We start from the raw sequence: 14,919 nt of genomic DNA on the forward strand, positions 1-14,919 counted from the left end.
CATCAACACAAGAGCTTTAGAAAAGACACTTTGCTTTAGCCAACAGATCACATCTTCTAAGATCCGTACTCTACTGGGGTGTCAGGAACCAGAAAAAGATATGAAGATGCCTAAAAACCCAAATGCATTATTTCCTGCACATGCCTCCATTGCATGACATCAAGAAACACAACCCTACCAACACTGAATAGCTGACCAATGCATCACGCACAGAAAAAGAAACCCAAAGATCCTTTACTGTATAGACCTCTCAGGCTCCCACCAGGGCAGCACCTGGGCAGTGCACAGACCTGCTCTCACAACATAACTAAAAAACTGTTTTCCCGTTTTACAGGTAAAGACTGAAGACAGTAACTTTTGCAGAGATGAAGCAACTTTCCCAGGGCCATAAGGAAGATCTCCCAAGCCCAAGCCCAAAGCTTTTTTCTTCAGCATGACATTGAACAGGACTATTAACTAGAATGACACCCACCACGTTGCTTTGTCACCACTTCTAGTCCGTTACTGAAGATACCACACATCCACTGCAACTTCCACAGCAGCTTACAGCCGAGTTCCCCTGGAGGAATGACTCACAGCCCTGCACCTCACCGCTGTCTCTGGCAACACACAGGCGATAAAATTATGATGCCAGTGTAAGGGAAGGCCCAGCACACCTCAGCAGGAGAATTTACTGCTGCTGCACGCGAGGGGTGAACTCGATCCTCCAGAAGCAGAGGCTGCACACTTCAGAGGCCCGGCCGAGCGCTAATGCGTGTGCCTACCCCAAGGGCACCCCCCTGCTCTGCAGGGCTGGGAGGCTGCAAGCCCGAGGAGTCCCCATCTCCGCATGCAACTCTTGCTAACTTTCCGGCTCTCCAGAAGATGAACGGCTGCACAGCCATGGGGTTCTTGGCCACACTGGTATTAACTTCAGGGATGTCGATTTATGAGGAACAGAATAATTACTTTTTGATTTAAACCCTGGAGTATTTCAGGTATTGCAATTCAAGCAAAGTATTTTGGGATGTCACAGGGCTTGTACCATGATATAGATTTGTGTGTGTTTGAGAATCAATTATCATTAATATAACAACAGGTACCAAGTGCTGTTCAAGCATATTTAACTCTCAGGTTCTGTTGGGGATGTGACTCACATTTAGGAAAAGAATACAGTAACTCCTGCAATTAGTTTCCAGTATACTCCATTTAGGAATTTTTGGGAGGGGGTGACAGGCACCACCTTGCCAAAAGGAAAAGCAAAAGCAGAGATGAAAGGACAGCAATATAAAACATTAGACCTGTTAAGACCATCAGCTCTAACAATCTGGCTGTTCCTTCAGGAGGAGCTTCGGCAAACAGGATGCCAATTTCTCAGTGAGGTTCTGTAAAGCAGCACATCTGACATTTTTGAAACCTCTGACCTTTGGCTATGTGCTGTTCCCACAAATATTCAGGCAAAGAGAAGCATTCCTTAAGTTTCTGGAAGTTATATTCTGGGAAAGCATGTCTGTGGTTACGGCACTATACCAAGACTCACAGGACTCGAATTCACCTCTCTGCTCTGCCAGAGCTCCTGGGTGACAAGTTCCTTAACTCCATCTCAGGCAAGAGACTTTTAAGGTGAGTCTAAGGAAAAGAAAGCAATATGCTTCTGGCTTAAGTGATCTAATTTGAAGTATAGCAACTTCAGCAATAATGTAATAAGGGCTCTAGTGGTTTCTTTATTCAGCCTGTCTCAACAGCTTCATTTCAAATTTGGTTCTCTCACGAGTAATAAGCTGTGTTTTCTAAAAGTAAACTCCACCTAACATCTGAAAGTCAAGCCAGGTTCTTTTGGTGCCTGAACACGTGATTCTGACCCAAGTCCCACTGGAGATCAAAGCCAGATCAATTCCATGGTACTGGGATGCTGCAGCACAAGATCACTTTATACCAAAAACAGTAGTTTTCATGACAATTCAGTTGCTTTACGCTGCTTTGACAATACCGGTTAGATCCAAATGAAGCAAGCGCGGCCAAAATTGAAAGGATGAGCTTGGAGACCCTAAGCCCAGCTTGACTCTGTTAGTGTACAAACAAATCAAGCTCTTGTTTACAGGCCAATAACCTTATGTGCCACAGGGCAAGAGCTCCACCAACCCCACCAGCAGATAAAAGAGCCAGTTTGCTCACTTGCAGCTAGGTCACATCTGTAGGACCAAACAACACAGTGTCATTAAAGTGATATTTCTTACTGTACAAGAGGGACCAAACTTCTTCTGTTTATGCCAATATGAATCTTGAGCAGTGCCATTTCTGTGATTTGCAGGTACAGTATCTGGAGCAATTCTAGTCACTGAATTTCCTCTGTTGTCTGCAGCTAGCACACATTTATGCATCTTGATAATTACAGCATCGATAAGTAGGGGGATTCCACTCTTAGCTATCAAATCTGATATCATAGTAGCTTCAGGAGACTAGAACAGCATAAGGTAGACAGAGTTGATGAATAATTTGACACCTTGCCCTCCCCCCCTTTTTTTTTCTTACGTATTCCTGACACCCTGCCTCTTTGTCTTCATTAAACACATGTATTCCTTTGTTGGTTCTAGCCTTTATTTCTTCTCAAGGCAGCCCTGCAGGAGAGACAAAGCAAGTGAACACCTGCGAACGTGCCTCCTTGCTGCTGCCGATGCCAGTTGTCCCCTTCTCCCTGCTCTGCTCAGTGCCCAGCTGGCTCTGCAGCTTGCAAGCCTGAATTTATACGGTCTCTGTCCTGAAGGGAATTAAGGAATCTAAACCAAGAGAAGTCCTGCTTATCTCAAGGTGCTGTTCTGGCAGCACAAAAGCATGCCCTAGGCGATATCTGCTGCTTCAGATTGCCTCTAAAAGTTATAAGCATCTAAAAATAGCCAACTACCTAATCCCTGTGATGTTAACAGTCCCCGTCAGAAAACGGCTTCTGAGCAATAGCTGTGCTCTAATGGTTTTTTCCTGCCTCCCACTTCCAGTATGCCTGGCATATGAGTCAGAAAGCTCTGCTCTTCCACTTTATCATGGACACAAGTACTGGAATTAACACTTGACTGTCCTACATGCCCACACAGGTAATACTGGGTTACAGCTGGGTTACCAAGGATCTGTTTCCCTTCATCACTTTGCCAAGTGAGAAGGGAATCTCAAGCTCTTAAAGCTTCTTGGACACTGCATACCCTCCGTGTAAACACACGCTCTTCCTAACCAGACAAACATCTATACAAACGCATCCAAGAACACCTCTTAAGTCCCGTAACACAAGGGTCTGTACCATAGTTCAGCCTCAGGCTCCACAAAGGTGGCTGTTAAGCATGTCGGGGGCGCAGGCACTCTCCTGCTGCCTGAGGGCAGAAAGAGTCCTCCTACGAGAGCGATTCAGAACAGCTGTGACTTCGCAGGAGTCTTCCCCAGAGAGAGCGACCCATGACCCTGTTTGCTGCAGTCTTAGCAAAAGGGACCTACCATAGGACATGGAATTACAGAATGGGGGAGAATAAGTTCATGGTATCCCAACATAAGCTATTTTATCGCTCACTAGGGCTCAGCCAGAGGTTTGACCTGCAGCTCTATCCTCTGCCTAGCGTTACCTGCTGCGGAGCCAGCAGCCACTGCGAGGGCCAAGAGCATTTTCTGCTGGGTCACATCTGACACTGTAAGATGAAGTATTCCCTTGCACTTGCATTGTAGCTTCTCTTTGCTGCCCTACATCTCATTGCGAATTCCCTGAAAATCTATTCCAGCATGATGTACATTGGGCCCTTCACTGTGCTACAGTGTGAAAGCTGTTTCCTCCTCCTCCCCACCCCAACTGCTCCAGGCCCAAGAGGGCTCGTCTTCATGCTGCTCATCTGTAGGCTTCAACCAAAAAAATAATTCACTGTATGAACTGCAACTCCATGAGGCCTAGAGTCCTAAGGGCAAAGCCTATCGCCAGTAAGTGACACATCAGGCAGTCTGTCCCAAAAGGATTAAAGATATTCCATAGTTTTAATCACACCTATGCATAAGAGTTACTTTTTAATTTCCTCTTTCTGCATAAATGATCTTTACATTTTCATATTCATTGCTGTGGAAGCTCCCAGTGTTTCATTTGCAAAGGTGACATCCACTGCATATCAAATTGAGTGCTGGCTGCTTTGCAGAATACACATGATTATACTTGTCTTCCAAGATTTTCTTGCTCTTTTATTGGCCCCCTTTGATAATATTCTTTCCCTGGCTATCACCCTTGCACTTCACCATACCAGCCAAGGATGGTTCCTGAATTATTGATGAATCCTTTCCCATTATGAACCCATGTGAAACAGTTGTCTACAAACAATCAATCAGAATACCAGATAAGTGTTTTATTTCATACCCCATATCCAAGGTGTCTTGGGAGTGAGTAATGCTTTACATTACTCAACACTTGTGAGATGGGATCAAAAATTATATTCTTCCTGTCCCATCAACATGCAACCCCTTTATAACATAAATTTGTACTGAATTGTTAATATAGTACCAGCACATTTAAATTAGCTTTCTGCACTGATCAGTTATGTTTATATGGTATAATCTTAGCATTTCTGGCAAAATACAGGTCACATTCAATTTTTTTTTTTTTTTTTTTTTTTTTTTTTTGCCAAATCTGCACTCAAATGGCCAGAACTAAGAGACTGCAATAAGCAACACAGATCATCAGTGTAGATTAATGTTTTATATTAAGCTTCTTTCGCTCTCCTGAGCATCGAAAAAATGTGCATATTTCTCCACCCTATGAAACTGCTGACAGAATAATTGAGCAAGTAAAATCTAAAAACAAAAGGCCACCTATGATAAATCAGAAAGCAGTCCACTCATACAGTATCTACTCTCATTTAACAATAAAAGTACACAGGCACAGTTCATCACTGATAAGCAGATTTCTCGCAATCATTACTGAGCCCTTAAGTCTGGACTATTAAAGATTATATGTAGCAGTGGTCAAGCAAGCCAAGAACTCAAAGTTACTGTAAGCCGTTCCAGCCAAGACAGTCCTACACCGAGTTCCTTTTCAGATTTCTTGTCACACTGGAAATTCAAACACTACATACCCATATCTGGAAGGTAAAAAAGGACAAAATAACCCAGGAAAAAATAATTAGACAACTGCCAAAGGCACATATAAATGGGGTCAACTGAGTAATCAGATAAAAGATGATAGAAAGATCATTCCTAGCAGCATTAGAAGGACAACGCTGCCTATGGAAACAGTATCCTCACACAGGTGAAGGCTGTTACTGCAAAGGCTAAGTTGTCAGACTAAGCTAGACACCAGCAAAAGGAACCAAGTACAAATTGTTGTTAGGACTATTTTGTTTCCAAAACCTCCCTTAAAATAAAACTCTCCAGTTGAAACGAAACAAGCAACAACAAAAGTCAAAAGTACTTCTAATGAGAATAAAAATGGTATTGCCACCTCAGGATCAGATGTGGGCAAAGCCGAGAGACTCTTACCAAGCAGACAGGGAGCAAAACCAGCCACCTGCAGCCAGAGCCCAACCCCAGAGCCGCGTACCTAGCCCCCAGGTTAAGGGTAAAGCTACAGAAACTCATGCAGGGAGATCAGTCCTTCAAGAATCAACCCTGGTTTATCTGTTTCTTGGTAATCCAGTGAACTCAGGGTATCTTGCTCTTGACTCCTGACTGGAGAGAAGATACCAATTTAGCCAGGCCACTGACCAAATCCATTACAGTAATTCCAGTATTTCACAGAAAGCAGCTACATGTCTATCACCTGCAAGAACAACAAACCAGAGAAATAAACAGATGAAATTTGTTACTTTGAGAGATTCGGTAAAATCATCAGCATTTCACAGAATTAAGTTGTGTAATTGCCAATTTTATTTGTATAAAGCAGCACTTTACACTACCCTATGCCTCCAAAACTTTTAAGGGTTACTTCAGTAATGTAAAAGTTGAAGGCAAGTCATTTACACTTCAAACCCCCCAAACCATTTGGAGCATACTAATCACTCTGGTTCTGCTCCCATTGGCCTCAGTAAGCCATTCTTTTTCTTAAGTATCAGAAATCCCGTATTACTGCCATATAAACTTCTCCTTATCACAGGCTTCCACTGATGGAAAAACAAACAAAAGCAGCGATTCCTGGAAAGCTGTTTTACAATAACATGCGCTTCTCTCTGCTAAAACAACTGGAGAATATAAAAACCAATGCACTGGGAACCATTACTGGATTAGGTAAGCAGGCATCATTCACTGAAATGTTGACACTTTATCGCATTGCATGAAAAGGCATGCCTGAAAATAAAGTGCCCAAACTCCATTTAAAAACAGATACTATTGAAGAAGGGAAATGCGTCCTGAAGCTCCTTGGTGCTTTTGCTTTTCGGGTTTCTTATCCCTTCAGATTACTTGCAATTCCATGTCAGAAGATCAAACAAAATGAAATGACATCTTCAGCTCCAATTAGATTAATTTCCATGGTGTTTGAAGGAGAGCTAAACCTAGAAGATGCAGTAGTCCCTATACACTCTGTGGTTTAGCCTCTAAATCAAATACTGCCAGCTATGTATTCTCCCTTCAGGCTCAGGTGTCCTTCCTTGTCTCTGCAGGGAATTAAAGGTGAACAATAAGACAGAAAAACATTGAAGTAACACTACCTTTAGGATACATTGCCTGATGCTTGTTTAAAAATAATTTTTACACTTGCTAGTTAAGTAATTTTACATTTGCTCAGAAGGGACGTAAAACACGTCTAGAGCTTCAGCCTTGATTTGCTCTCCATTAGTGCCCACGCTACGCTTGCTCCGCCAAGGTAAGAGTGACCAACAAAGCAAAAAAACCTCTGCAAGAGATGTACTTTGAAATACCTTCTCTCAGTGCTGCCATAATTAGTAATACTAACCTGTAAAACTATCTGATGGTTAACTATTCCAGTACAGATTATTCTCCACCACCCATTTTTAACCTGATTAAAACTGGTTTTCAATTCCTTGCAGACTCCAAAGCACTAGGTAATGCCAGTGCCAACCCTCGTATGTCAACAGGGGACTTCACTCTCTCCATTGCTTTTGGAGGGCCTCACAAAAGCTGCCAGCAGATCCAAAATTGAAATTTGCTGTTTTGAGAAATCGCTTGTAGGCATGCCTAGCATGGTTACTTCACCTAGGATAGTTCACAGGGGACTGTCCAACTTTTGTGATCACTTCCAACCCTTGCATCTCTGTGCTCTTTTACCTGTTGAAAAGGTACTCAGTGTTTCTAGCGATTTTTAGAGAGGTACCTGCTTAGTCACCTCCTTCCTGTTTCTAGGGCACTATTTGGGGGGCGGGGGGGGAACTCACTCCCATTACTTTCTCTTCTTCTACCTACTACTGCCATTACCAGGGCAAAAGCAAGTTATCACATAGTTTCAATATGCCACATCTTAAATATTTACTACATTAAGGTCCAGATTCTTCTGCCTTTATATTGTATCAGGGTCCAGTCCTGCCACTAGACAGGGTGAGCGTGCAATACTGAACACCTCCAGAACCACAGCAATCATGCTTTCCACGAGACAACAGCCATCCACATACATAGCACTGATTACAGGGCTTGTGCTTTTCTCTACAAATAGCATTTTTACTGGTACCAGGGTAAGGCTTGAGCCTATGTACACTTCTGTTTGCTATACTTATTAAGAAATGAAGATGCCCATGTAGAAGCAAAAATGCAATTTTGCTGCTATAGCCTATAGCATTCCTGATATAGATATGGCAATCTTAAGCTAAGGGAACTTTGTCTCATTTAAAATGTTCCACCTCATTTAATTACAGCCGTTAATTATACAAACTGTTCTGATTAACCTTTTATAAGCAGATTTAGATGCAATTTTGACTATGCTACTCCATATTGAGCTGTGAATAGGGGGGATACCCAAATCAATGCAGCACAGAAGCAAACAGTTTCAACTATCTTTACCCATTTGCCTCTACAGATAGGATGCAGGTAACATTGTTCCTTTAGAGTCCTTTACAGTCACTGTAGTATTTTTTTGCATCTCTATTAAATCTTTTAAAAACAACAACAAAAGTAAGACTATAGGAGGCGCCCAATGAATCTAAAAGGAGCCCAGGCTCTAGAGGATGTAAGCAATATGTATGCTTGAGACCCTGTATCAGAAGGAAAGGTCAGACTGACCCAACAAGGAGCTTCACAAATGCAAATCCACAGTTTGCACATTCAAAATAACTCTCGTATACATGATTGTATGTATAAAAGCAGGTTTGCCATACACAGCTGAGGCTAAACATTTTGCTTATTCTGAACACTTTCCAGAAACAAGGATGAATAATGCCTAAGACGAGGCGCTGGTATTTCAACTTAATATTGATTACCTATCATAGTGCTATTTCCCACTAATGAGAAGGTCAATTCCCTTGCAGGAAAGAGGATTTGGATGCCTGTTTTATGTCCAAATGAATACATGATAGATGGTGACAGAACAACATAGTTGTGGCATTAGTAATCATAGAAGGGCAAATGTCAGAGTTAAAAATGAGTATATTTGGTCTGGATTTTAAATGTAGGAATATTAGAAGATCCACAAAGTCTATCCTAGTGTCTTAGAGAAGGACCATTACCTTCAATACTGGCCTTATAGCATTCAAAATGAGTGTTTACTTCTCCCCACCTTGCTCCTAGAAAACTCATGTTCTCACTTGTTTAAAGTGTTCTCAGGGTATTAATTTTTACAAGTAAAATAAAGCAATAAAATTCATTTTCTTAGAATAAAGTGCTCTCCACACAACCTTCTTTCAAGACACGTGCACAAGACGTGTGCATTCAAAAAAAAAAAAAAAAAAAAGCATTTCATCCAAACCAATTAGTGCTCCCAGCAATTGCAGTTAAGGGCATAATAGGCAGGATACTTGCAATTCCTGCCACACTATGCCTGAACAGACCTTTGTGAACAGATATGAACAAGATCCGCTCAGGCTCTTGGCCAGCTGGAAACCACCAAAACTGAAGTCAAGCTCCAAAAACCTGTTAGTTAGCTCACACTCATTCAGTATTAACCGAAACATGGAGAATTGAGGTTCATTTACAGATGATTAAGAGCATGGGGACAGAATTTTTCTGGAAGAAAAAAAATGCACTTTGATAATTTCAGTTTAGGTGTTTGATTGTTGGGATGGAAAACAGATATGGAAGCTGCGTGGTTAACAAAGCAACCCAGTCACTGAACGGTCACAAGGCTCTTGGGAGGAATTCAGGTTTCTGTCTGAATGCAAGAAAACACAACCTCTCTGGGCAACCTGTTTYTCCGCTCACAGCGAGAAAGTGGAGTCTCCACCCTTGGAGATATTCAGAACCTGACTGGACACAGTCCTAGGTAATCTGCTACAGGTGACCCTGCTTGAGCAGGGGGTTGGAGCAGACAATCTCCAGAAGTCCCTGCCAACCCCAGCGATTTTGTGACTCTTCAAGTACCTGCCTGCACAGCTTCCACTCTTTGTTAGGAGCCCTCACAGTAGGAAATTAAATATAAAAACTCACCAGAACAGGGGATGTGGGTTAGCTTTACCACAGGGTCTAGCATCTGCGCTGGAAGCTTACACTAATGGAGAATAGGAGGAAAAGAGCAAAGCTCTTGGTGAGTTATCCCACATCTCCTCAGCACATGACCACCACTATTAACACTCAAATCAACAAATAAGAGTGCCAGGTACCCAAGTAAAGCTGTTCAAACCAAGATCCCCCTCTAACATAGCTTTGTGAGCAGAAATGGCCCCAAACACCCCATCCCAGATCCGACAGACTTTTCCCTTAGAAAAACAGATTAAAACATCACTGTCCTCCAGCTTAAAAGGACTAACCGACCTGAGGGACCAGGAGAGGTCTGGCTCTAGCATATCCAGAACATGAGACGACCCAGTTCTACCTAGCAGAAGTTCAGGGAAGGCAGATGGAGAGGCTGCTCAGACTGTTTCTCTCTAGTTCTCCAGAAAGAGGCGCACAGGTACTTAGTCCGTAAACATGCTCCCTGATGCCCACTGTGTAGTGCCCAGAGCCAAAAAACAAACAAAAGAGTCGATATAAAAAAAGTTATCCCCAGCAAAGACAAAGTGGTAAAGCCAGTGTTTGTTGGTATTGGGGTATCTCTGAAAGTTATGGTGCTTGTTGAAGTGTGGTCTTTATGCGATAAATGAGTCTGATTTTGGTTTGTTCTCCCAGTCTGAAAAACACTGAGACAGAGTTGAATGACAGGTCTTGGGAAAACAAACCCATGGAGAAATATTATCAGGTTCTCAGTGGTGCCAGCGATAGAGCAAATCTCCAGCCCCCTAAATACGCAGTTTTTTCCTGCCTCTTGGACAGAAATACCTCTGAGGTTTTTCAAAGAGGGCTTTAAAAAGTGCTTTTCTAGAGAGAGCCACATTTCATCTGTTCCAAAGCAGTGTCCTGAACAGCCAATAGCTTGGTCACAGCTTCCACACAAATTTTCAGACAAATGTAGCAAACAAAGTGGTGCTAAAGGGAACTGAAGGCCTTGGTGACTTGGACCTCCTCACACCTGGGCTATCATGGTAATTCCCAGATCTTGCCTGGGCACCACATTTGTACAATTCCTGTGTCCCCAAAACTAGTCCTGGAACAATATAATCCTTTAGCTAAAATAAAACAGAAAACAATCACCACCACCACACACACTCCCCATACCACCCTGGTTTGCATTCCTCCATCAACCTGAAAGTCAGCCCAAACTCATATGACCAAGCATGGGACCACTTCAAGCAAAATTTCATGTTCACTTACGCACAGGTGACAGGATTTTTGCAACAGCTATCAGCAGTTTCTAGAGTATACTTGCAATATGCAGCCACACAACAATTTCTGCCAATTTTGCACTATTTTGTGACATGAGGATTCAGACAAGTGACTAACAAGGTACTAACAAGGAGAACAAATGAGTGGAAATACTAATGCTCCTCTTGACAGCATCAGGCTCCAATGAAAAAGCCTGAAGTTTGGSGCTCAAATGGAACATTAGGCTGGGCTGTCACCAATAAACTCAAGGGTGACTTGCAACTTATTATAACAGCAAAATTATACACTTTTTTGCAGGATTATTGCAGCTGGCAGTGGAAGGCACTTAACCTTGTGCTCCAAATGCTCAAGGTAAATGCCATGACGACCAAGGTGGGCAGAGACAGACTGAAAACGTTCTGGCTGTCATGTTCTGCTGCTTACATACAGCAGAGCAATACAACATCTTACTGAACATGTTCACAAGGGATTTTACTACTAGAGTAGCATTGCTAGGAAGACGCTGCCTAACCATTCTTTAAGAAAACAACAGTCTGTATCTCAGTAACTGTGGAAATGTAATGCAAGTTCTTCTGGCAAGAACCTGAGTTAAGGAAAAATTATATTGCATAAACACATCTAGCCTAATAAATTACTGCCAATACTGTACATCCTTGCCCATCTGCAGAAGCTGCTGATTGCATGTGTTACCTAAATGTAGACTTCTCATTCATATCTACATATATATCAACTTATTTTCACTGTTTTGGAGAGCATGTTTGTGTACTTTGGAAGACAGACTTGAATATTTACCTATTTTTGTTCTTAATCTAAAAGGGAGATTGGTAGAGGTAGATATACAGCTGAGATGTTGCTTATTTAACTTGAATTATCCTGTTCAACCTAGTTAGTTTTAAAATAAATGGTCCTGTGCTTTCATAGACAACTTCAAAGCCAGAACTTTAAATGAAAGGTTATTGATTTATTTTTATGTTTTAATATTGTCAGTTTAAGGAACTATTTGTTCTGTCACTGATTCATTCCTCTTCTGTCTTCTCTGACTTGAGACAGTAGTATTTTGATAGAGCAAACTAGAGATTGGACAGCCTGTTCTAATCCATCTGCCCCAATTAAATCTCTCTCCAAGGAGGACATTTACAGTCATCCTAATGACAATTTATGCTTAGCTTTGAACCAGTTTAAATTGTTTGATTCAGATTCAATAATATCTCATTCTACCCAATCAAAACTACTTTTTTTCTTAATGACTAATCAAACACATTCTCAAGAAAAGATGGATAATATTTGGTAATCTTTTGTCAGTCATTTTCACAAAAACAGTTTGGAGTCACTAGGGGTTTTATCACCAATTTCAACAAATGCACAATCCATCATTTGGATCTTGAGTTTTAGAGCTAGTACTTTTGCTGGAAATCTTACACTGAAACATAGAACTGAATATATAAAAATAGCTTAACTGGGAGAAATTGAGTGAAGTTAGAAAAAAATAGCTGAGCAGATAGTCAACTTCTTGGCTTTTATGGAATAAACTTTCAAAGAAGATGATACGAATCTTATCTGAAAAGTTAACAATTATAAGTGTAACAATGTTTGCAAATCACGCACTGGTCTGGCTATCATTGAACACTAATTCTTAGGAGACAGCAATATTCAGTGACTGCAGCACCACTCATTCTCAGTGGTGCCCCTCATTACTAGATGACCTCGAGCAATTCACTTTACCTGTCCGTGCCTTAAGTATTCCATTTGCAAAAAAAAAAAAAAAAGGGGGGGGTGAGAATACTAACCTTGTTTACATCGTGTTTCATCTCAGAGTGCTTTACAATACCTAGGTATTATCATTCTATGAAAGGAAACAATGATGGTAAAAAAAATATTGCAGTTAAGCATAATTATATTGTTTAAGATGCAAGTAAAAGACTCTAAAGCAACACTAGACATGCTGAATATCAGAAAGCCTGACCGACAATAGCTGGCTCTAGCTTAAGAAAACCTAACAGACTGAACAGCCGCAGGGAAGGGCAGCACCATGCCCGGGGGACAGGCAGGCTTCCACGTACTGTAACAAAGGAGCTGGCCAGCGCACGGGTCACTATCTATATAGCCTTCCACGTAAGATGTAGTTAACTTGACCCTCTAAGCTAAATACAGCTTAAGAGAAGGAGTAAGCAGCACCAACACTGCTGGACTGGACTGCAGGTCGATCCATGCTCTATCCAGAAGCTGAATCCTGAGGAGCTTTTACCTTTCCAGGCTGCCTTCTGGGCACAGTCTGCGTGGTTGGATGCGAAGAGCCCAGTGTCCCTGCTACAGACAGCCCCAGAGGAGACTGGACACGCACATCTGCCAGATCCTGGTTGATCACCACTGATGAACAGAGCCATGCGATACAAGTGATTTCAAAAGGGTGCTAACCACCAGCAGGATTTTGAAAGAAATAGCATTTCTAAAACATTCAGGTGATACATCTACATAGATGTACACACATACGCTGTTTCTGTAGCCTAGAGACCCCCCAGCTAGCTCTAGAGTCACTATCTCAGGAACCTGTAGTGGTCTAAGCCAACGTAGCACACGTGTGAGCTACACGTCCGAAAAAACTACATGAGCCCACGCTGAGCTCTGCGCCACAGAGCTGGATTATCCTAGTAACCAAGCTCCTGCATACGATGCATGCCTTCAGCCTCCGCTCCTTCCGACCGCGGCTCTGCTAGGCGGAGGATATTTATTAGCCAGAGATGCTTGCTACTGCTCCTCTGCCCCCTGTATTACAACCCCTCCGATTCTGCTGGTGTAGCCCAGCCCATCAAAACAAAGATTGGCAAAAAAATAAAAAATAAAAATCGGGGTGAAGGAGGTTATTTTTAAACAGATCCTGAGCTGGACTAGGCTCTAACTGTAAAGATTACATGACATTACACCAGCATGTTTGAGGGGCAGTGCCACCACCTGCCTCTCTGCTCAGATCATGAGTGGCCTTCTGCTGCACCACGGTCACTAGATTTCTATGGGCTCCATTAGTCTTAATTCACCAGCAATTCCTCCAAAGCCAGCACACATTGCTAAGAAAACGCCTACCTGATTTTCCAGTTTTCTGTTTTCCACTAACTCCCTCTTTCTTCTGTTACTCACCATAACCCCAAGGTGGATCACAACAGAGATTACGGGGAAATGGAGAGATGAAACCCTACGTGGCTACATCCACGGGGAGAGGGGAAAACAGGATATAAGCAGCTGCGCGCAGGGCTAAGAGCTAAGCAACCTGCCCTGGCTTGGTCCTGGAGGGAGGTACGCCAAGTGCCCTGCACAAGTTGTCCTGCCACCCAAACCAGAAGTTTGGCAACTTGCAGGAAAGGGCTAATCAGAGCGCCAGGCGTGAGCCGTGGGCAGCCAGGCTTTGCTGGCACAGCTGGATCGCGGGCGGTCCCTCCGCGCTGCCTTACACCTCAGTTATGTGAACCAGTGTGCTGCAGCCTGGCATAATCCCCTGCAGGGTTCAAAAAGCTTATTTTGACTTTGCTTCAATGTATTAGATTAGTATAACAGCCAGCTAGTTTGGACCCTATCAATTCAAGTATCCATGCATGCTTTTTTTAATGGCTCCAAACAGAACCGTCTTTAAATCAAGTGGTGCAGCTTGGTGCATCAAATGGTCCACAAATATACTTTTCCCTCACTTGGTACTAAGCATTTTAGGCACTGGCAGAACAATTAGGCAATAACCGTGCCGACCCTGCAGTTATTCTTGGCAGAGCAGTTTTCATACCATACTACATTAGTTTAGGAACACAGATCATTAAGTGGTCCAAGCCACCAGGGTAGTTGCACACATGCATCTAACTACATCTACCCATGGGAGCTGTATTATTGTAATAAATTTGTGTTCTCAACTAACACAGTTTTTTTGCCTGTTGTAAGTGCAAGAAGGGCTTCAGATGCTGAGAAGTTAAAGTCAGGAATCAAAGCCTTTCCGAGACTGCAGCTCTGAAAGCAGTGCGCTATCCCAGGGGCCAAAGGGGAGCTGCATTGTAAATCTAAGCCCTTGCTAGCACTTACAGATTGCACTTTTACAACTGTAAAGTATCTTGATAGGCACATAAGTGCTAGTTAACTCACAGCCTAATTGGC

This window comes from Apteryx rowi, unplaced genomic scaffold, assembly GCF_003343035.1.
Source record: "Apteryx rowi isolate R43461 unplaced genomic scaffold, aptRow1 scaffold_51, whole genome shotgun sequence".
Lineage (NCBI taxonomy): Eukaryota > Metazoa > Chordata > Aves > Apterygiformes > Apterygidae > Apteryx > Apteryx rowi.